Consider the following 22,699-nt stretch of genomic DNA (forward strand, 5'->3'; position numbering starts at 1 on the left):
TTTCCATACCACACATGCTATGTTGACAAAAAGGCCCTTGAGGAATGATCCTTTTTATAGAGATTGACAGTGTAGATGAAGAGTTCCTCTGGCTGGCGGTCTAGACCTGGTGCTTACCACCCAAAATATGAAACTGTCTAATCAGGACTGAGATGAGAAGAGATAGCCTCATTCCAAGGATGGGGAACTTCTGTAATTCTTTTTGTAAGAGATTCTTGAAGCTCAGTCACTGAGTATATTCAACATCTCCAAGGATCGTCACCTTTCATAGTGGAGAGGCTTCTGAGCTCCTGAGCTCCCGGGGGTGATGCTGTTTGGTGCTAGGCTCCTTGTAGGGTCACCCATGATGGTAAGGTCACGGGGGAGGTTCCAGACAAAGAGCAATCCAACAAAAATCTCAGTGGTGGAGCTGGCTGAAGAAGGCAGTGAAGGCAGAGGAAGGCTGGAGCAGTGAATGACCACAGTCATCTTGCACTCCATGCAACTGGACCCTGACCCTGAACTAGTCTACCAACATTAAATAAAGTTGAATACAGGCATTCCCCTCAGGAGATCATCATACTTGACTCGAGTGATCACAATTCGAATATAAGATAAATTGATAGTCGAAGTCAAAGTCAAGTTCATTGTCATCTGTACAAGTACATGTGCAATGAAAAACCTACTTGCAGCAACATCACAAATACATAGCATCAGGTAAGCAGCATTCATAAGAAAAACATTAACTAGACATAAAGTATACACCAATTCTACATGAAAGGGCACAATTAGATTTTTTTAATGTTTATTTTAGTGCAAAGTGATCAAAATGGACACAGTATTGCAGCATTGTGGCAGTAATTAGATTTGTGCTTGTTGGTCAAGAACTGAATAGTTGAAGGGAAGTAGCTGTTCCTGAACCTGGTGGTGTGAGACTTCAGGATTCTGTACCTTCTGCCCAGTGGTAGCTGCAAGAAGATGGCATGGCGCAGAGAGGATCTTTAATGATAGATGCTGCCTTCGTGAGGCAGCAGCTCATGTAGGTACTATCGATGGTGGGGAGGGATGTGCCCGTGATGTTTTGGGCAGACTCCGCTACTCTCCGTGGGTTCTTGCGTTCCTGTTCTTTTGAACTGTCATACTTGACTGTGATGCAGCCGCTCAAGGTACTTTGACAGTACATCTATAGAAATTTGCTCACCCTCTCGGTGACTAGCTGAGCCTCGTTAACTTTCTGAGGAAGTAAAGATGCTGGTGTGCCTTCCTTACGATTGCATCTATGTGCTGGGCTGGGATAGGTCGCCCGATCTGTCAGCGCCCAGGAATTTAAAGCCTCACAGGGATGGCACAGGAAACTGGTGGTGAGGTCATAGATCAGGTATTGAACGGATAAGCCAACACAACGGGCGGTTAGTTCTGTTTCTGTTACCCACATTCCTTTATCAAACCTAAGAAGGGAAAACTAAATACATTGAGATAATTGAAAAGGAAAATGGAATGCAGAATGTAGTGTTGCAAGGAAATTGCTGTACAGGTATTGATTTCTCATTATCACATGTACCAAGCTACAGTGAAAAGCTTGTCTTGCCTACTGTTCATACAGATCAAAATCATTGCACAGTGCAATGAGCTAGTGTAGGGTAAAACAATAACAATGCAGTGTAAAGTGTAGAAGCTACTGAGTGTGCAGTGTAGGTAAACAATCATAATGAGGTAGATTATGAGGACAAGAGTCCATCTCATTGTATGAGGTCTGTTCAAGAGTCTGATTAACAGTGGGATAGGAGCTGTCCTTGAGCCTGTAGGGACGTGCCTTCAGGCGTTTTTATCTTTGACCAATGGGAGAGAGCAGCAGAGAGAATTCTCAGGATGGGTGGGGTCTCTGATTACCAAGGCAGCAAGAAGTGTAAACATAGTCCCCAAATAGGAGGTTCATTTCAGTGATATTCTGAACTGTGACCACAATTCTCTGACAAACATGAGGAAATCTGCAGATGCTGGAAATTCAAACAACAACACACACAAAATGCTGGTGGAACACAACAGGCCAGGGAGAATCTATAGGGAGAAGCGCTGTCGATGTTTCGGGCTGAGACCCTTCGTCAGGACCCATCTTGGCCTGAAATGTCAACAGCGCTTCTCCCTATAGATGCTGCCTGGCCTGCTGTGTTCCACCAGCATTTTGTGTCTGTTGTTGTTCCCACAATTCTCTGCCATTTTTATGCTGTTATACTCAGAGCAGTTGCCATACCAAGCTGTTGTGCATTCAGACAGAATGATTTTTATGGTGTATTTATAAAAATTGCTGAGTGCTGTATTTCTTTAGTTCCCTGAAGAAGTAGAGGCATTGCTGAGCGTTCTCGGCTACAAAATCATCTTGGTTGGACCAGGACAGGCTGTTGGTGATATTCATACCTCAGAACTTGACGCTCTAAACTCTCAGCATAAACAGCATTGATGTAGACAGGAGCATGTGAACTGCCCCCTTCCTGAAGCCAATGATCAGCACTTTTGTTTGGCAGACATTGAGGGAAAGGTTGTCATGACAACATGTCTGTAATGTCTCTATCTCCTTCCTGTTCTCTGACTGATCGTTACTTGAGGTGCAGCCCACTGGAGTCGTTTCATCAGAGGTAGACAGATGAGGTGCAAGAGCCAGGCGGAGACGAGGCAGGCGGAGAGATCAAGTGTTCAACATTTTGAAACAAGAGCTCCATTCAAGAGTCTTATAACAGCAGGTTAGACACTGTCCTTAAGCCAGGAGGTGCATGTCCTACCCAATGGGTGGTGGGGAAAAGAAGGAAAGACCAGTGTGGGATGGGTTCTTGATTAATGATGGCTGCTTGCCCAAGGCAATGGGAAATGTAAATAGAGTCCATGGAGGGGAAGATGGTTTGTGTGATGGACCAATATTTGGTGGGAGGAGCCTGGCAAACATTACATAACGCGTGGGCCAAATGCCCTTTTCTCAAGCTGCAACTTCAACACAAGGCAAGGATCCCATAGTCACTACAGTCGTTATTGAGACTCTTATGATAGAACTAGTATCCTTGGACATACTACCGCTATCAAAGGTAAATAAAGTTGTAAAGAAAACTTTTGGCACATTGGCCTTCATAACTCAAAGAACTGGATACAGGAGTTGGGATGTTATGTTGAAATTATGTAAGACATTGGAGTTGCTAAATTTGGAGTATTGTGTGCAGTCTACCTTCAGGAAAAATCTTGAATCTTGAAAGAGTGCAGAGAAACTTTACAAGGATGTTGCCAGGACTTGAGGACCTGAGTTAAAAGGAAAGGTTGAATAGGCTCAGATTTTATTCCCTGGAATGAGGGGAGATTTGACTGAGGCATGCAAAATTATGAGGAGTAAATGCAACCAGGTTTTTTCCACTGAGGTTGGGTGAGACTGGAACTAGACGGTCATAGAATAAGGGGGAAAGGTGAAATATTTAAGGGGTACATGAGGAGGTCCTCTTCACTCAGAGGGTGGTGAGAGTGTGGAACGAGCTGCCAGAGGAAGTGGTGGATGCGGGTTCAATGTCAGCATATAAGAAATGTTTGGTTAGTTACATGGATGGAAGGGGTATGGAGGGCTATGGTCCAGGTGCCGGTTGATGTGAGTAGGCTGAATAACAGTTCAGATGAGCCAAAGGGCCTATTTCTCTGCTGAAGTGCTTGATGATTCTATGAAGCCCTTCATTGGTCTGGGTCAACCATGGATGTTGCCTCTCGGCTGTCTACAAAGATAAGCAAACCGGTACATGAGACGACAGCAGGATATGGAGAGCAAGCTACTGCCCGTGCAGCAAGCTCCTCTTGTCCAAAAAACGGCAGAGACAGTTTGCCAGCAGTAGTGTCACAGGAGCTGGCAGTCAGTGTTGAACTCAATGTATGTTTTCTCGGGATTTACTCCCAAAGCCTTCCCCATGAGCGGGTATGGCCACAAGGTAGCAGAGGCTTGAGATCAGTTTTCCTTCTCCTAGGTGAGCTGCCAACCGCGGCTGAAGAGTCCCATCTGCCCCAAGACACCAGTAATCCACATTTGTTCAGTAGAAGCAGTTTAGTAGCTAAGCCTCACGTGAAGGGCAGGAGCTGGACTTGATTGTAACAGGCAATTTGAAACACACGCTATTGATAGCATTTAATAGACAGTGGGAGCTTATCCCCACTACCTCCCCTGGCTATAACAACTTTATGGAATTCTATAAAGCTATGCCTATCACTTGACCTGAAGTTCAGCACTGTGCAGGGGGTCTGGAAGGGGTTAACGTGGAGTCAGGAATTCAATGCCTTGTGTACTCCTAGAAGGCATCACAAAGAGATCAGCATTTTTGATGGCTGAGCACAGATGCTGCACGCAAAGATTCTATTCCCCTTATAATAAAAACTTTAAAATAATAATAGCAGGAAAGGCTGCATGTCCGGTGGTCGATGTGGTTCTGAGGACCATGTTCAGGAAGATATTAGTCAGCTGATTCACACACTTCACACAAAGCAAAGGAGCATTATTTTCCCATTGCTTCCTCTCGCAAATACTGGAATTGACTGGCGAGGTTTTACCCACAAACACAGGACTAACATGTCCAGACTCACTGGATGGCTGACACCACCTCACACTGATGAGAACAAGGGTGTCTAGAGTTAACAGAAGCCATCTTGAACTTGAATGCAAAGGCAGCACAAACGTTGCTGATGCTGGAACCTGGAGCAACACACAATCTGCTGGAGGAACTCTGTGGGTCTGTCAGCATCTGTGGAGTGTGGAAGGATTTGTGGATGTTTCAGGTCATAACCTTCTATCAGGACTGAGAGTGAAAATGAAAGATGGAGGAAAGGGAGAAAGGTGAGACAGAAACCACTCAGTAACCACTTTCTCTCCGCTCCCACTCCCCTACTCACTCCAGCTGTGTCGCTTCTCCAGGGCTTTGACCTGAGACATTGGCAATTCCTTTCCTGTCACTGTTCAACCCACTGATTGTGCTTTGCTCCAGAATACAAAGGATTTTGACTGGAATTTTGTCACTGGGGGCTGACCAAGCCAATCTGGGCTTCCGTTTTACTTCAGAGGGGAGCTGTGTCATGGGAGGGGCTGTTTTTGTTGAATGAGGTGTTAAACAACAAGCTGTCCTGTCGTCTTTCCAAACTCCTGTGATCATAGTCTGAACTTAACATAGAACAATGCAGCTCAGTACAGGCCCCTCAGCTCATGCTGTTTTTCTAACATAACCTTTTAACATATTCTGATCAATTGGACACTATCCTCCTACATAGTCCTCCATTTTTCTATCCTCCATATACATACTTAGCTAAGAGTTTCCAAAATGTCCCGAATGTATCAACATCTACCACCAACCTCAACAGTGCATTCTAGGTACACACTACGCACTACTTTCTTGCGTAAAAAACCTATCTCTGAATTTGCCCCTGCACTTTCCTCTGCTCACCTTAAAAGGATTTCCTCTGGTGTTGGCCACTGCTGCAATGGGAGAAAGGTATTGGCTGTCTACTCAGACTATGTCTATTATAATTTTATACACATCCATTAAGTCACCTCTCATCCTGCTTTGCTCCAAATTTATTTAATATCTCACAGCTTCATGCAGGCAAATGGCCAGATGGACATTATGGTTGGCTCAGAAAGGCCGTGCTGTATTACTCTGACTTTTAACACCCTCATCTGACAAATTAACCTATAGAGTCATACATAGAAGCAGAATTGGGCCATTTGGCCTATTGAGCCTTCTCCACCATTCAATCATGACTGATTTATTTTCCCTCTCAACATCAGTCTCCAGCCTTCTCCCCAAAGCATTTGGCACTCTTCCGAGAACTTCTCAATCTCCACCTTAAAAATACCAAATAACTTGGCAATGAATGCAACAGATTCACCTTAATCTGCCTAAAGAAATTCCTCCTCATCTCTGTTCTAATGGGACATAATTCTAGTCTGAGGCTGTGCCCACTAGTCCTAGACTCTCCCATCATTGGAAACATCTTCTTCATGGCAACTCTTTTGAGGGTTTTCAATATTAGTGGGTTTCAATGAGATCCACCTTCCTTTTAAACTCCAGCAAATACAAGCCCAAAACCATCAAATCTAGTCAACCTCCTCTGGTCCTCTCCATTTCCAGTACATCCTTACTTAAATGTTAAGCCCTAAATTGCTCATAATGCAGGCTGACCAATGCCTTACAAAGCTTCAGCATTACATTGGTGCCTGTATGTTCTATTCCTCTTGAAATTATGCTAAAAAAGGCCTACACTGTTGTAGCAAGATTTTCTCCAACTTTAGTGATCCACTTTCATGCAGCAAAGGCTCAATCTGCCAATCCGGGTCTCAGCCCAAAACATTGACTATTTATTCCCCTCCATTGATGCTTCTTGACCTGTTGAGTTTCTTGTGTGTTGCTCAAGATCTCCGGCATCTTCAGAATCGCTTGTACTTCACTTGTCTACCAGCACAGCACACTCTCTGTAAATACAACTATATATTTTGCATTCTGCTTTCTTTTTACTGTCACAACATAATTATGCATGGCATGATCTTTCTGGAAGGCACTGCAAAACTTGAAGTTATGGAACACCCTAAGTGTTGACTGTCCGTTTCCTTCCTTAGATGCTGCAGTTCCTCCTGAGTTGTTCTTGCATTTATTGGGTGATGGGGAGAGGTGGAATGGGACAGTTGGTATGTTATTGAACTTTCTCATACAACAATCATCTGTGATCAGAATCAGAATAAGGTTTAATATTGCTGGCATACATCATGAAATTTGTTGTTTTGCTGCAGCGGTACATTGCAATATATAATTTTTTTAACTATAAATTTCAATAACAAATATAAATATATTTAAGTAAGAAATAAGAAAGCAAAAAGATAGTGAGGTAGTGCACATTGTCCATTCAGCAACCTGATGGCATTGGGGAAGAAGAGGGCATGTCTTCAGACTCCTGTACCTCTGCCTTAATGGTAATAATGAGAAGAGGGAATGTTCTGCAAGGTGAGGATCCTTAAAGTTGGATATCATCTCTTTCAGGCATCACTGTTTGAAGATGGCCTCAATGGTGGGGATCCTGATCCCCTGGAACCAGTGGTCCAGAGATACTGTCCCTCTATAGATCAAGTTTATCTGGGCTTTGGAGAGAAGTGATAGATCTCCATCTCTCTGACTACCTCACAATGAGATTTCATGAGTAAGTGGTGGAAAACAAGACCTCAAGGAAAGCTGAAAAGTGTTCCCCAAGGATTGGGTGGTTTTACAGACCTGCACTGGCATTTTCCAAGGGATAACTTGAGTGCTCGACATTTACAATATCTTCGAGAAAACAGCGTCTTCCTGTTGGCACAGAAACAATATTTTATGATAAGATCTTTGGAACAAGTATTGCAACAATTGTTTGTCTGAGTCACTGGTGTTTAGAAAATATCATTAACTGCTTCAGTGCTCCTGCAGATGAATCAGTCGATTTAAGGATCCATAGATCCCTCAAGATTGCCATGCAAGTTAATAGGGTTGTTAAGAAGGCATATGGTATGTTGCCCATCATAAGTTAGGGGATTGAGTTCAGGAGCTAATATTGCAGCTTTATAAAATTCCAGTTAGCCCACACTTGGAATACTGTGTTCAGTTCCAGTCGCCTCATTCTGGAAAGGATTTGGAAGCTTTGGATAGGGTGCAGAGGAGGTTTACCAGGATTCTGCCTGGACTAGAGGGCAAGTCTCATGAAGATAGGTTGGGCAAGCTAGTGCTTTTCTCCTTGGACTGAATGAGGATAAGAGGTGACTTGGGTAGAGGTGAACAAGATGATAAGAGCACAGACTGTGTGGACAGCCAGAGATGTTTTCCCAGAGTGGAAATGGCAAATACAAGGAGGTATAATTTTAGTATAGGGGTGGTTAGAGAGTGGTTGGTACGTGGAATGCACTGCCAGGAGTAGTGCTAGATGCAGATACATTAGGGGCATTAAGAGACTCTTGGATGGGCACATGGATGAAAGAATTATTATTATTATTATTATTATTATTATTATTATTATTATTATTGTGCCTTCCTTGTAGATGACTGTGTGGTTATTATCTTTAAAGATTAATAATCACTTTTGGATACCTTTATCTTTACAGGATAATATTCCATGGTCACATGGAACACAAACTTAGTTTAATTGTATACAGCTTAACAAAGCACCATTCCTCTGGGGCCAAAGTGCAAAACACAGCACGTATAGTTATGATCCAGTCCAAACAGTCACAAAACAATATTAACACAAGTCCCTGAGTGGCATGGCCTGATGATTAACAAGTTGACATAAAGTGCAAGGCGCATGTTTATGTAAGACGGTATAATGTTACTGACGGTGTTATAGTAAAACAAGCAGTCGTGTGAATGCGTGAAACAGCAGCAGTAAAAGATGACAAGTGACCAGTGCAGGATGAGAGTGTCCTGAGTTGGGGAGTGGGATGGTTGGGGTGGGGTGGGAGTCGGCAGGGCTTTCAGGCAGGGTGAACATGTGCGCTGGGTGGCATCAAACTCAGAAAGTACACAATGAGAGTGGATACGTGTTAGAACAGCTCTGTGTGATGCACTGTCAATACATCCTGTGCACGCTCACTCCTCACTCCCTCTCCCTCTCTCTCTGCCCAAAAGTCCTCATGAATGTCACTTAGTAAGTTTGATTTTTTAAAAATATTGTATTGATACCTCCCAAGATTCTTAAAGGAGTTCAGAAACTGGTAATGGTCTTCTGTGCAAAGAATAGTTTCTCACTGCATAACGCATCCTGTTACTCAATTCTTGTAGTTTTAGTTCTGTCTGATCATTGTCTCATCAATTGGCAAAATTCCTCTTATTTTAAAAATCATGACAATTCGAATCAATGTTTTTGCGGCATTTTGGTTTGAATTTTTTGTAGAAGGTGGGTATTATTAAGACAGACAAGTCAATACTGACAATGTCCCAGTGAAAACCGATCACGTCCTGTCAATGCAGCACAATAGCGTAACGATTTACAACGCAAGCAAGCAGGATTCGATTCCTGCCGTTGTAGGCCATGAACTTGTACGTTCTCCCTGTGACTACTGAGCTTCCACCCACATTCAGGGTTAGAGTTTGTGAGTTGTGAGTGTGCCATATGGGTGTCGGAAGTGTGACGACACTTGTGGGCTGCCCCCAGGACTGTGTTCTTTGTTGACACAATCAATACATTTCACAGTAAATTTTGATGATTAAGTGTACATACATGTAAGAAGTAAAGCTAATTTAATCAATGAACACTAATAAATGCAAATCCCAAAAAATGCATTTAAAAGTCATAAAACAAGAGGTTCTGCAGATACTGGAAATGCACAACATGGTGGAGGAACTCAAGTCAGTGTCAATGCAAGGGAATAAACAGTTGTCATTGCAGAATCTCTTGTGATTCTGTAATTTTCTATGTTCTATGAATCTGTCTGTGAGTCATATATTTATACTACTGCTGTTCTACATATTTATACGACTGCTTGTTTTATTATAACAGTGCCAGTAACATTATACTGTCTTACATAAACATACACTTCGTATCAACTCATTAATCATCAGGCCATGCCACTCAGGGACTTGTGCTAATATTGTTTTGTGACTGTTTGTGCTGGATTGTAATTGTACAGAATGTGCTGTGTGACTATTTGTACTGTGCTTCATACTTTGGCTCCAGAGAAACGATATTTCATTTACACATGTATATGGTTGAATAACAATTAACTTGCAATTGAACTTGAGTCTAATGAAGGGTATCAGCCTGAAATTTCAACAGTCTGTTTCCCTCCATAGATCCTGCCTGATCCGCTGAGTTCTTCCAGCATTTTGTGCGTGTTGCATTTTTAAAAATCTGGCGGGCTAATTCAGACCTGAAAGTGTTAAAAAAGTGACAGGAGCAACTGAAAGGGAGAGGCAATCGGTATGGAAAAGACAGATGGAAGGACAGCCAAGAACTATGAACACCAAGAGAGGATTTGCCGTTGTTTGTCACTGATTGTTCCAATAAAATTCCGTTGTATCAATTCTCAGAGTGGCAAGTCCCAGGATGCACCTGGAGGGACACCACAGATACTCTGCACAGCTGCTTCCTGAGACAGTTCCTGTTCATTGGTCTGGATGGAGCATGCAGCGCTCTCAGCCTGCGCATGTCCTCCCAAACAGGATGCTCCAGCGCCCCCCGCCACCAGGTGTGCAGCCACCAGAGATGGACAGAGCGTCCCCTGGAATGCCAAACCATCCACCCCCTCCGTAAACTGGCCATCACGTCAGTTTATGGAAGGGGTGGGGTCCAAGATTAATCTTGAACTCTGACCCCTCCCTCCTGAGCTAGAGCAAAGCATAGCAGAGGAAAGAATTTCTCTGCATGATTAACCCTTTCTGTGCTGACTTTGCTCTTTGGTTCCCTCTCGGACAGCACCATGGATTAGATTCAGAAGCTAAGAGTCAAGTGACCTCTTCTTCAGGGACTGCGGATGTAAAACTTATCCCCTCAACTCTGACAGCAGCCAGCGTGAATGCATTGAGACGACTGGAATTGGAATTGGCTTATATTGTGATCAAACCATTACACTGTGCATTGAGCTAAAGCAAGTTAAAACAGTGACAATGCAGAATAAAGAGTAACAGCTACAGAGAGAGTGTAGTGTAAGTAAGCAATAAAGTACAAATTCATAACAGGATACAGTACTTTGTGAAGTTAGGAGTCCACCTTATCATACAATAGGTCCATTCAGGAGTCTGATAAGGGGGGACAGAGGCTGTGCTTCAGCCTGGTTGTACATGCTTTCAGACTTTTATATCTTCTGTCCAATGGGACAGGGAAGAAAAGAGGCTGTCTGGGGTAGGTGGGTCTCTGATTATGCTGACTACTTTACTGTGCAGTGAGATGTGTAGACAGAATCTATGGAGGCATGACACCATAAGACATAGGAGCAAAAATGAACCCTTTGGTCCATTGAGTCTATTTCAATCATGGCTGATTTGTTATTTCTCTCAACCCCTTTCTTGTGCCTTCTCCCCATAACCTTTGATCAAGAACTACTTTAAATATACCCAATGACTGGGCCTCCACACCCACCTGTGGCAATGATTCTACAGATTCACCGCCCTCTAGCTAAGGAAATTCCTCTTCATCTCTGTTCTAAAGGGACGTACTTCTGTTCACTGATCCTAGACTGTGCCCACTGATCCTAGACTCTCCTACTATTGGAAACACCCTCTCTCCAACCACTCTATCTAGGGCTTTTAATATTCATTAGATCTCAATAAGATACCCGCACCCCTCCATTCTTCTAAACTCCAGTGAATACAGTCTTGAACTCATGTTGTAATGTTTACTTTGTTGTTTATATAATGCATGTGTAAATTAAATATAATTAACATTAGATTTATGCTCATCCTCACCTTGGAGTGTACTGTGCATCGTGGTTTGATACAGCAATTTAAATGCGCAGGAACTGAAGAAGCTAGAGAGACTAGTGGACTCTGCCCACAGTCATATTTCTCCCACCATCAGCAGAAGGTGCTGCCTCAAGCAGTCAACATCAATGATCAAAGATCGCCACCATCTTCTGACAGCTATCACTGGGCAGGAGGTACAGAAGCCCGAAGTTTCACACCATCAAGTTCAGGAAATGCGACTTCCTCTCAACTACTTGTTTCTTTAACCAGCCAGCACAATCCTAATCACTACAGTTTCATAACACTGTGACCACTTTGCACTGAAATGGATTTTATTTTGTTCAAGGAGAAAACATAAAATGCTGGAGGAACTTACCAGGTCAGGTAGCATCTACTGAAAGGAATAAACAGTTGACATTTTGGGCTGACATCCTACGTCATAATTTTTATTCTAATTGTTTGTTCCTGTAAAAATTGTGCATAATTTTTTTAGAATTGATGTTTTGTTCTTGTTAAGAATGCTGCTTGTATGATGCTATGTGTCTGTGATTCTGCTGCAAGTAAGTTTTTCATTGAACCTGTACATAACCATATTCGTGTATACGACAATAAACTCAACTTCGTCCTTCTTGTCTGATATCTGCCATTGTGTAAGCCTACCACTAGGTGGAGCACCAGGCATTCTTCTTGGTGGTAGCCAGTGACAGGTGCAGCCAGCAATAGTTCATTATCACTGTCTCATCTGAGGCAACTTTTGTTGTTGTGTGGCAGCACAACAATATAAAGACATAAAATTACTATAAACTACAGAGTAAATAAATAGGTACTGCAAAAAAGGAATGATGATGTAAATCGCATAGGTTAATTAAGCTGATAGAGGAGAAGAACGCAAGCACGAGGAGATCTGCAGATGCTGGAAATTCAAGCAACACACACAAAATGCTGGTGGAACACAGCAGGCAAGGTAGCATCTATAGGAAGAAGCACTGTCAATGTTTCGGGCCAAGACCCTTCGTCAGGTCCTGCGTTCCACCAACATTTTGTGTGTGTTGTTAGAGGAGAAGAAGCTATCCTAAAACATTGAGCTATCCTCAGGCTCCCGTACCTGCTCTCTGATGGTAGCAATGAGAAGTGGACATGTCCCAGATGGTGAGGATCTTTACTGGTGGATCCTGCCTCCTTTTGAAGATGTCCTCAGTTTTGTGCCTGTGACACAGGTGGTTGAGCTTACAACTCTCTGCAGCTGTTCTGTATTCTGTGCGTTGCAGCCTCCATGCCAGACACTTGCATAGCAGTCTGAATGCACTCCACAAGATTCTTTATTAAGATGTCCTTAACCTCCTAACAAATGTAGCCACTGGCATGTCTTCTTTGTGAGTTCTGCAGTAAGTTACTTGGCTCTGAGTGGGTGAGATGAGAATCCAATGAGTTGCCCACCAGTTTCCTTTTAAACTACTCTAATATCACTCTAACAATTCTCTCCTATATAGGACGAGCTCCTACTCTTTGACCAATGCCTCCTAAATACTAACAGCACAATAGCGCAGCGGTTAGTAAAATGCTTTACAGCATCAATGACCCTGGTTCCATCCCCATGGCTGTCTGTAAAGAGTTTGCACATTTTCCCTGAAACCATATGGCTTTCCTCTGGGTGCTCCAGTTTCCTTCTATGTAGCAAAGAAGTACCGGTTAGTAGGTTAATTTGGCATGCAATTTGGCAGTGTGGGCTCATTGGGCAGGAAGGACCTGTTATCATGCTGTATCGATATCAAATAGTCCTCCATTTTCTATCATCTATGTACCTATCTAAGGGTTTCTTATATGTCCTTAATGTACCTGCCACTGCCACCACCCCAATTCCACTCACCTGGCACTACCTGTAAAAAACCTGCCTCTGACAGTTCCCCTATACTTTCCTCCAATCATTTGAAAATTATGCATCCTTATATTCACCATTTCCAGCCTGGGAAAAAGGCACTGGCTGTCCATTTAACCTATGTCTCTTATCATCTTGCACCCACGCCTCTATCAAGTCACCTGTCACTCTCCTTCGCTCCAAAGAGAAAAGAATCAGAATCATGTTTAATGCCATTGACATATGTCATGAAATTTGTTGTTTTGCAACAGCTGTACATTGCAATACATAATAATTAAAACTGTAAAATGACAATTAGTGCAAAAAAAGAGGAGAAAATAGTGAGATGGTGTTTATTGGTTCAGTGTTCATTCAGAAATCTGATGGGAGAAGGGAAGAAACTGTTTTTGAAATGCTGAGTGTGTTCCTTCAGGCTCCTGGACCTTCTCCTTGATGGTATCTATTTCAGGCATAATCCTGGTAAGTCTCCTCTGCACTCACTCTAAAGCTTCACACCCTTCCAATAATGAGGTGACCAGAACTAAGAGTCTTTTAGAGCTGCTAAGTGATCTGCTTTTGTTTTTCAGGGAAGTGAATATAAACTAGAGGGCCTACGTTTAAGATGAGCAGGGAGGAGTTTAATAGGAGCCTGAGGGGCAACTTCTTCACCCAAAGGATGGCCAGTATCTGGAACGAGCTTCCAGAGGAAATGGTTGAGACAGGTACGAACTATAACAACATTTAAAATGTTTTCAGAAAGATATATGAATAGAAAAGGTTTAGAGAGTTGTGGGCCAAATGCAGGCGAATTGGACAAACTTAATGGGCATCTGGTGTGCATGGATGAGCTGGGCTAAAGGGCCTGTTTCTTGGGTAAAGGTTGACCGGGGGACTAAGTGGAAGTCACGGAGGAGGTGGATTGGATGTTGAAATCTTACTGGATCTAATGACGCATCCCAGATGGAGGAGACAAGGGAGAGCCATTGAAGCAGATGGTCTGCAGTGGGGGTGATTCGCTGTTTCAGGAAGCAGCATCATCTTGGTCATTTAGTCACTGAATACTTACCATTCCACCGACACACTCAAGCTTCTGTTCAAGACTGCAGCCTGAGACCTTGAACCACCCACTGATGGACAGCTCCCTACTTTATCATACTGAATAAGGCCACTCAATCCATATAGCCTTTACCATCTCTCAGAGCAACATCATGAACCCAATTCTTGCAGGCAATCACTCTGAATGGTTGGTTCCACACCATATCGTTGACATTCTCAGGATTTCCACCACTCTATCTTCATGTGGGAGAACCATCTTTCCTTCATTAGTGAAGTGGCTTGGCAGAGGATGTATTCCATCTTCCCCAGAACATACGGGTACATTTCGACCGTGTCATCATCGACAGCATCCTCACATAAGCCATTACTGTCTGGTTTGGTGCAGCATCTTCTCACAATGAACAAAAACTACAGTGGACAGCAGAAAGTCCACTGGCTGCAGTCACTGCTGGTCTTGTAGGTGTCCAGGACAAAGAGATGGAAAAAATCATTGAGGACTCTCCCCACCTATCCTGTAGACTGCCCTTCCCAAAAGCTCCATCTGGAAAGTGCTTCAGCTAATAAAACAAAGTTAGCAGTTTCTCAGAGTCGGACAGCACCCAATCAGTGAACAAGATTTATCAGAAAGGTAGAATTAAATTAAAGCAGATGCAAGTGGAGGAGCCATTGTGTGAGTGGGCCAGTGCTGGAGTAACTTCTCCTCTTGTAAGTTTCTTCTTCTTCCATACTCTTCATTCCTCATCTGTTAGGACACAGTCAGTTCAGTGAGAATGGTCCCAGGACAGTCAGCTCAGTGAGAAAGGTCCCAGGACACAGTCAGTTCAGTGAGAATGGTCCCAGTGCTCAGTCAGTTCAGTGAGAATGGTCCCAGGCACGGTCAGTTCAGTGAGAATGGTCCCAGGCACGGTCACCTCAGTGGGAATATTCCCAGTGCTCAGTCAGTTCAGTGGGAATGGCTCCAGGACACAGTAAGTTCAGTGAGAATGGTCCCAGGACACAGTAAGTTCAGTGAGAATGGTCCCAGGGCACAGTCAGTTCAGTGAGAAAGGTCCCAGGGCACAGTTAGTTGAGTGAGAATGGTCCCAGGACACAGTCAGTTCAGTGAGAATGGCCCCAGGGCAGTCAGTTCAGTGAGAATGGTCCCAGGCACAGTCAGCTCAGAGAGAATGGTCCCAGGACACAGTCAGTTCAGTGAGAATGGCCCCAGGGCAGTCAGTTCAGTGAGAAAGGTCCCAGGGCACAGACAGTTCAGAGAGAAAGGTCCCAGGGCACAGTTAGTTGAGTGAGAATGGTCCCAGGGCACAGTCAGTTCAGTGAGAAAGGCCCCAGTGCACAGTCAGTTCAGTGAGAATGGTCCCAGGCACGGCCAGTTCAGTGAGAATGGTCCCAGGCACGGCCAGTTCAGTGAGAATGGCCCCAGGGCACAGTCAGTTCAGTGAAAATGGCCCCAGGCACGGCCAGTTCAGTGAGAATGGACACAGTCAGTTCAGTGAGAATGGACCCAGGCACGGCCAGTTCAGTGAGAATGGCCCCAGGGCACAGTCAGTTCAGTGAGAATGGTCCCAGGCACGGCCAGTTCAGTGAGAATGGCCCCAGGGCACAGTCAGTTCAGTGAGAATGGTCCCAGGCACGGCCAGTTCAGTGAGAATGGTCTCAGGCACGGCCAGTTCAGTGAGAATGGCCCCAGGGCACAGTCAGTTCAGTGAGAATGGCCCCAGGGCACAGTCAGTTCAATGAGAATGGTCCCAGGCAAGGCCAGTTCAGTGAGAATGGCCCCAGGGCACAGTCAGTTCAGTGAAAATGGCCCCAGGACACAATCAGTTCAGTGAGAATGGTCCCAGACACGGCCAGTTCAGTGAGAATGGCCCCAGGCACGGCCAGCTCAGAGAGAATGGACACAGTCAGTTCAGTGAAAATGGCCCCAGGGCAGTCAGTTCAGTGAGAAAGGTCCCAGGGCACAGTTAGTTGAGTGAGAATGGTCCCAGTGCACAGTCAGTTCAGTGAGAATGGTCCCAGGCACGGTCAGTTCAGTGAGAATGGCCCCAGGGCAGTCAGTTCAGTGAGAAAGGTCCCAGGGCACAGTTAGTTGAGTGAGAATGGTCCAAGGGCACAATCAGTTCAGTGAGAATGGTTCCAGGCACGGTCAGTTGAGTGAGAATGGCCCCAGGGCAGTCAGTTCAATGAGAATGGTCCCAGGCACTGTCAGCTCAGAGAGAATGGACCCAGGACACAGTCAGTTCAGTGAGAATGGTCCCAGTGCTCAGTCAGTTCAGTGAGAAAGGTCCCAGGGCACAGTTAGTTGAGTGAGAATGGTCCCAGTGCACAATCAGTTCAGTGAGAATGGTCCCAGGCACGGTCAGTTGAGTGAGAATGGCCCCAGGGCAGTCAGTTCAATGAGAAAGTTCCCAGGGCACAGTTAGTTGAGAGAGAATGGTCCCAGTGCACAGTCAGTTCAGTGAGAATGGCCCCAGGGCAGTCAGTTCAATGAGAATGGTCCCAGGCACTGTCAGCTCAGAGAGAATGGACCCAGGACACAGTCAGTTCAGTGAGAATGGCCCCAGGGCAGTCAGTTCAATGAGAATGGTCCCAGGCACTGTCAGCTCAGAGAGAATGGACCCAGGACACAGTCAGTTCAGTGAGAATGGACCCAGGACACGGTCAGTTCAGTGAGAATGGTCCCAGGCACGGTCAGTTCAGGTAGAATGGTCCTAGGACACAGTCAGTTCAGTGAGAATGGTCCCAGGACACAGTCAGTTCAGGTAGAATGGTCCCAGGACACAGTCAGTTCAGTGAGAATGGTCCCAGGGTACAGTCAGTTCAGTGAGAATGGACCCAGGACACGGTCAGTTCAGTGAGAATGGTCCCAGGCACGGTCACCTCAGTGGGAATATTCCCAGTGCTCAGTCAGTTCAGTGGGAATGGCTCCAGGACACAGTAAGTTCAGTGAGAATGGTCCCAGGACACAGTAAGTTCAGTGAGAATGGTCCCAGGGCACAGTCAGTTCAGTGAGAATGGCCCCAGGGCAGTCAGTTCAATGAGAATGGTCCCAGGCACTGTCAGCTCAGAGAGAATGGACCCAGGACACAGTCAGTTCAGTGAGAATGGCCCCAGGGCAGTCAGTTCAATGAGAATGGTCCCAGGCACTGTTAGCTCAGAGAGAATGGACCCAGGACACAGTCAGTTCAGTGAGAATGGACCCAGGACACGGTCAGTTCAGTGAGAATGGTCCCAGGCACGGTCAGTTCAGGTAGAATGGTCCTAGGACACAGTCAGTTCAGTGAGAATGGTCCCAGGACACAGTCAGTTCAGGTAGAATGGTCCCAGGACACAGTCAGTTCAGTGAGAATGGTCCCAGGGTACAGTCAGTTCAGTGAGAATGGACCCAGGACACGGTCAGTTCAGTGAGAATGGTCCCAGGCACGGTCACCTCAGTGGGAATATTCCCAGTGCTCAGTCAGTTCAGTGGGAATGGCTCCAGGACACAGTAAGTTCAGTGAGAATGGTCCCAGGACACAGTAAGTTCAGTGAGAATGGTCCCAGGGCACAGTCAGTTCAGTGAGAAAGGTCCCAGGGCACAGTTAGTTGAGTGAGAATGGTCCCAGGACACAGTCAGTTCAGTGAGAATGGCCCCAGGGCAGTCAGTTCAGTGAGAATGGTCCCAGGCACAGTCAGCTCAGAGAGAATGGTCCCAGGACACAGTCAGTTCAGTGAGAATGGCCCCAGGGCAGTCAGTTCAGTGAGAAAGGTCCCAGGGCACAGACAGTTCAGAGAGAAAGGTCCCAGGGCACAGTTAGTTGAGTGAGAATGGTCCCAGGGCACAGTCAGTTCAGTGAGAAAGGCCCCAGTGCACAGTCAGTTCAGTGAGAATGGTCCCAGGCACGGCCAGTTCAGTGAGAATGGTCCCAGGCACGGCCAGTTCAGTGAGAAAGGCCCCAGGGCACAGTCAGTTCAGTGAAAATGGCCCCAGGCACGGCCAGTTCAGTGAGAATGGACACAGTCAGTTCAGTGAGAATGGACCCAGGCACGGCCAGTTCAGTGAGAATGGCCCCAGGGCACAGTCAGTTCAGTGAGAATGGTCCCAGGCACGGCCAGTTCAGTGAGAATGGCCCCAGGGCTCAGTCAGTTCAGTGAGAATGGTCCCAGGCACGGCCAGTTCAGTGAGAATGGTCTCAGGCACGGCCAGTTCAGTGAGAATGGCCCCAGGGCACAGTCAGTTCAGTGAGAATGGCCCCAGGTCACAGTCAGTTCAATGAGAATGGTCCCAGGCAAGGCCAGTTCAGTGAGAATGGCCCCAGGGCACAGTCAGTTCAGTGAGAATGGCCCCAGGACACAATCAGTTCAGTGAGAATGGTCCCAGGCACGGCCAGTTCAGTGAGAATGGCCCCAGGGCACAGTCAGTTCAGTGAGAATGGCCCCAGGCACGGCCAGCTCAGAGAGAATGGACACAGTCAGTTCAGTGAAAATGGCCCCAGGGCAGTCAGTTCAGTGAGAAAGGTCCCAGGGCACAGTTAGTTGAGTGAGAATGGTCCCAGTGCACAGTCAGTTCAGTGAGAATGGTCCCAGGCACGGTCAGTTCAGTGAGAATGGCCCCAGGGCAGTCAGTTCAGTGAGAAAGGTCCCAGGGCACAGTTAGTTGAGTGAGAATGGTCCAAGGGCACAATCAGTTCAGTGAGAATGGTCCCAGGCACGGTCAGTTGAGTGAGAATGGCCCCAGGGCAGTCAGTTCAATGAGAATGGTCCCAGGCACTGTCAGCTCAGAGAGAATGGACCCAGGACACAGTCAGTTCAGTGAGAATGGTCCCAGGGCACAGTTAGTTCAGGTAGAATGGTCCCAGGACACAGTCAGTTCAGTGAGAATGGTCCCAGGGTACAGTCAGTTCAGTGAGAATGGACCCAGGACACGGTCAGTTCAGTGAGAATGGTCCCAGGACACAGTCAGTTCAGAGAGAATGGACCCAGGACACAGTCAGTTCAGTGAGAAAGGTCCCAGGGCACAGTTAGTTCAGGTAGAATGGTCCCAGGACACAGTCAGTTCAGTGAGAATGGTCCCAGGGTACAGTCAGTTCAGTGAGAATGGACCCAGGACACGGTCAGTTCAGTGAGAATGGTCCCAGGACACAGTCAGTTCAGAGAGAATGGACCCAGGACACAGTCAGTTCAGTGAGAATGGACCCAGGACACGGTCAGTTCAGTGAGAATGGTCCCAGGACACAGTCAGTTCAGGTAGAATAGTCCCAGGACACAGTCAGTTCAGTGAGAATGGTCCCAGGGTACAGTCAGTTCAGTGAGAATGGTCCCAGGACACAGTCAGTTCAGTGAGAATGGTCCCAGGGCACAGTCAGGTCAGAGAGAAAGGTCCCAGGGCACAGTTAGTTGAGTGAGAATAGTCCCAGTGCACAGTCAGTTCAGTGAGAATGGTCCCAGGGCACAGTCAGTTCAGTGAGAAAGGTCCCAGGGTACAGTTAGTTGAGGGAGAATGGTCCCAGAGCACAGTCAGTTCAGAGAGAAAGGTCCCAGGGCACAGTTAGTTGAGTGAGAATGGTCCCTGGGCACAGTCAGTTCAGTGAGAATGGTCCCAGTGCTCAGTCAGTTCAGTGAGAATGGTCCCAGGGCACAGTCAGTTCAGTGAGAATGGTCCCAGTGCACAGTCAGTTCAGTGAGAATGGTCCCAGGCACGGTCAGCTCAGTGAGAAAGGACCCAGGACACAGTCAGTTCAGTGAGAATGGTCCCAGGGCACTGTCAGGTCAGAGAGAAAGGTCCCAGGGCACAGGTAGTTGAGTGAGAATGGTCCCAGGACACAGTCAGTTCAGTGAGAATGGTCCCAGGGCAGTCAATTCAGTGAGAATGGTCCCAGGCACAGTCGGCTCAGAGAGAATGGTCCCAGGCACGCTCAGCTCAGTGAGAATGGTCCCAGGACACAGTCAGTTCAGTGAGAATGGTCCCAGGACACAGTCAGTTCAGTGAGAATGGCTCCAGGGCACAGTCAGCTCAGTGAGAATGCTCCCAGGGCACAGTCAGTTCAGTGAGAATGGACCCAGGGCAGTCAGTTCAGTGAGAAAGGTCCCAGGGAACATTTAGTTGAGTGAGAATGGTCCAAGGGCACAGTCAGTTCAGAGAGAATGGTCCCAGGACACAGTCAGTTCAGTGAGAATGGCCCCCAGGCAGTCAGTTCAGTGAGAAAGGTCCCAGGGCACAGTCAGTTCAGTGAGAATGGCCCCAGTGCACAGTCAGTTCAGTGAGAATGGTCCCAGGACACAGTCAGTTCAGTGAGAATGGTCCCAGGACACAGTCAGTTCAGTGAGAATGGCCCCCAGGCAGTCAGTTCAGTGAGAAAGGTCCCAGGGCACAGTCAGTTCAGTGAGAATGCTCCCAGGGCACAGTCAGTTCAGTGAGAATGGACCCAGGGCACAGTCAGTTCAGTGAGAATGGTCCCAGGCACGGTCAGCTCAGTGAGAATGATCCCAGGACACAGTCAGTTCAGTGAGAATGCTCCCAGGGCACAGTCAGTTCAGTGAGAATGGACCCAGGGCACAGTCAGTTCAGTGAGAATGGTCCCAGTGCTCAGTCAGTTCAGTGAGAATGGACCCAGTGCACGGTCAGTTCAGTGAAAATGGCCCCAGGGCAGTCAGTTCAGCGCGAAAGGTCCCAGGGAACAGTTAGTTGAGTGAGAATGGTCCCAGTGCACAGTCAGTTCAGTGAGAATGGTCCCAGGCACGGTCAGTTCAGTGAAAATGGCCCCAGGGCAGTCAGTTCAGTGCGAAAGGTCCCAGGGAACAGTTAGTTGAGTGAGAATGGTCCAAGGGCACAGTCAGTTCAGAGAGGATGGTCCCAGGACACAGTCAGTTCAGTGAGAATGGTCCCAGGCATGGTCAGCTCAGTGAGAATGGTCCCAGGACACAGTCAGTTCAGTGGGAATGGCTCCAGGGCACAGTCAGTTCAGTGAGAATGGTCACAGGCACCGTCAGCTCAGTGAGAATGGTCCCAGGACACAGTCAGTTCAGTGAGAATGGTCCCAGGACACAATCAGTTCAGTGAGAATGGTCCAAGGCACGGTCAGTTGAGTGAGAATGGCCCCAGGGCAGTCAGTTCAGTGAGAATGATCCCAGGCACTGTCAGCTCAGAGGGAATGGACCCAGGACACAGTCAGTTCAGTTAGAATGGTTCCAGGCACAGTCAGTTCAGTGAGAATGGACCCAGGACACAGTCAGTTCAGTGAGAATGGTCCCAGGCACGGTCAGCTCAGAGGGAATGGATCCAGGGCACAGTCAGTTCAGTGAGAATGACCCCAGGGCAGTCAGTTCAGTGAGAAAGGTCCCAGGGCACAGTTAGTTGAGGGAGAATGGTCCCTGGGCACACTCAGTTCAGTGAGAAAGGTCCCAGGGCACAGTTAGTTGAGTGAGAATGGTCCCAGTGCACAGTCAGTTCAGTGAGAATGGTCCCAGGCACGGTCAGTTCAGTGAAAATGGCCCCAGGGCAGTCAGTTCAGTGAGAAAGGTCCCAGGGCACAGTTAGTTGAGTGAGAATGGTCCCAGTGCACAGTCAGTTCAGTGAGAATGGTCCCAGGCACGGTCAGTTCAGTGAGAATGGCCCCAGGGCTGTCAGTTCAGTGAGAAAGGTCCCAGGGCACAGTTAGTTGAGTGAGAATGGTCCAAGGGCACAATCAGTTCAGTGAGAATGGTCCCAGGCACGGTCAGTTGAGTGAGAATGGCCCCAGGGCAGTCAGTTCAATGAGAATGGTCCCAGGCACTGTCAGCTCAGGTAGAATGGTCCCAGGACACAGTCAGTTCAGTGAGAATGGTCCCAGGGTACAGTCAGTTCAGTGAGAATGGACCCAGGACACGGTCAGTTCAGTGAGAATGGTCCCAGGACACAGTCAGTTCAGAGAGAATGGACCCAGGACACAGTCAGTTCAGTGAGAAAGGTCCCAGGGCACAGTTAGTTCAGGTAGAATGGTCCCAGGACACAGTCAGTTCAGTGAGAATGGTCCCAGGGTACAGTCAGTTCAGTGAGAATGGACCCAGGACACGGTCAGTTCAGTGAGAATGGTCCCAGGACACAGTCAGTTCAGAGAGAATGGACCCAGGACACAGTCAGTTCAGTGAGAATGGACCCAGGACACGGTCAGTTCAGTGAGAATGGTCCCAGGACACAGTCAGTTCAGGTAGAATAGTCTCAGGACACAGTCAGTTCAGTGAGAATGGTCCCAGGGTACAGTCAGTTCAGTGAGAATGGTCCCAGGACACAGTCAGTTCAGTGAGAATGGTCCCAGGGCACAGTCAGGTCAGAGAGAAAGGTCCCAGGGCACAGTTAGTTGAGTGAGAATGGTCCCTGGGCACAGTCAGTTCAGTGAGAATGGTCCCAGTGCTCAGTCAGTTCAGTGAGAATGGTCCC

The sequence above is a fragment of the Hypanus sabinus genome, chromosome 16 (assembly GCF_030144855.1).
Source record: "Hypanus sabinus isolate sHypSab1 chromosome 16, sHypSab1.hap1, whole genome shotgun sequence".
Taxonomy (NCBI): Eukaryota; Metazoa; Chordata; class Chondrichthyes; order Myliobatiformes; family Dasyatidae; genus Hypanus; species Hypanus sabinus.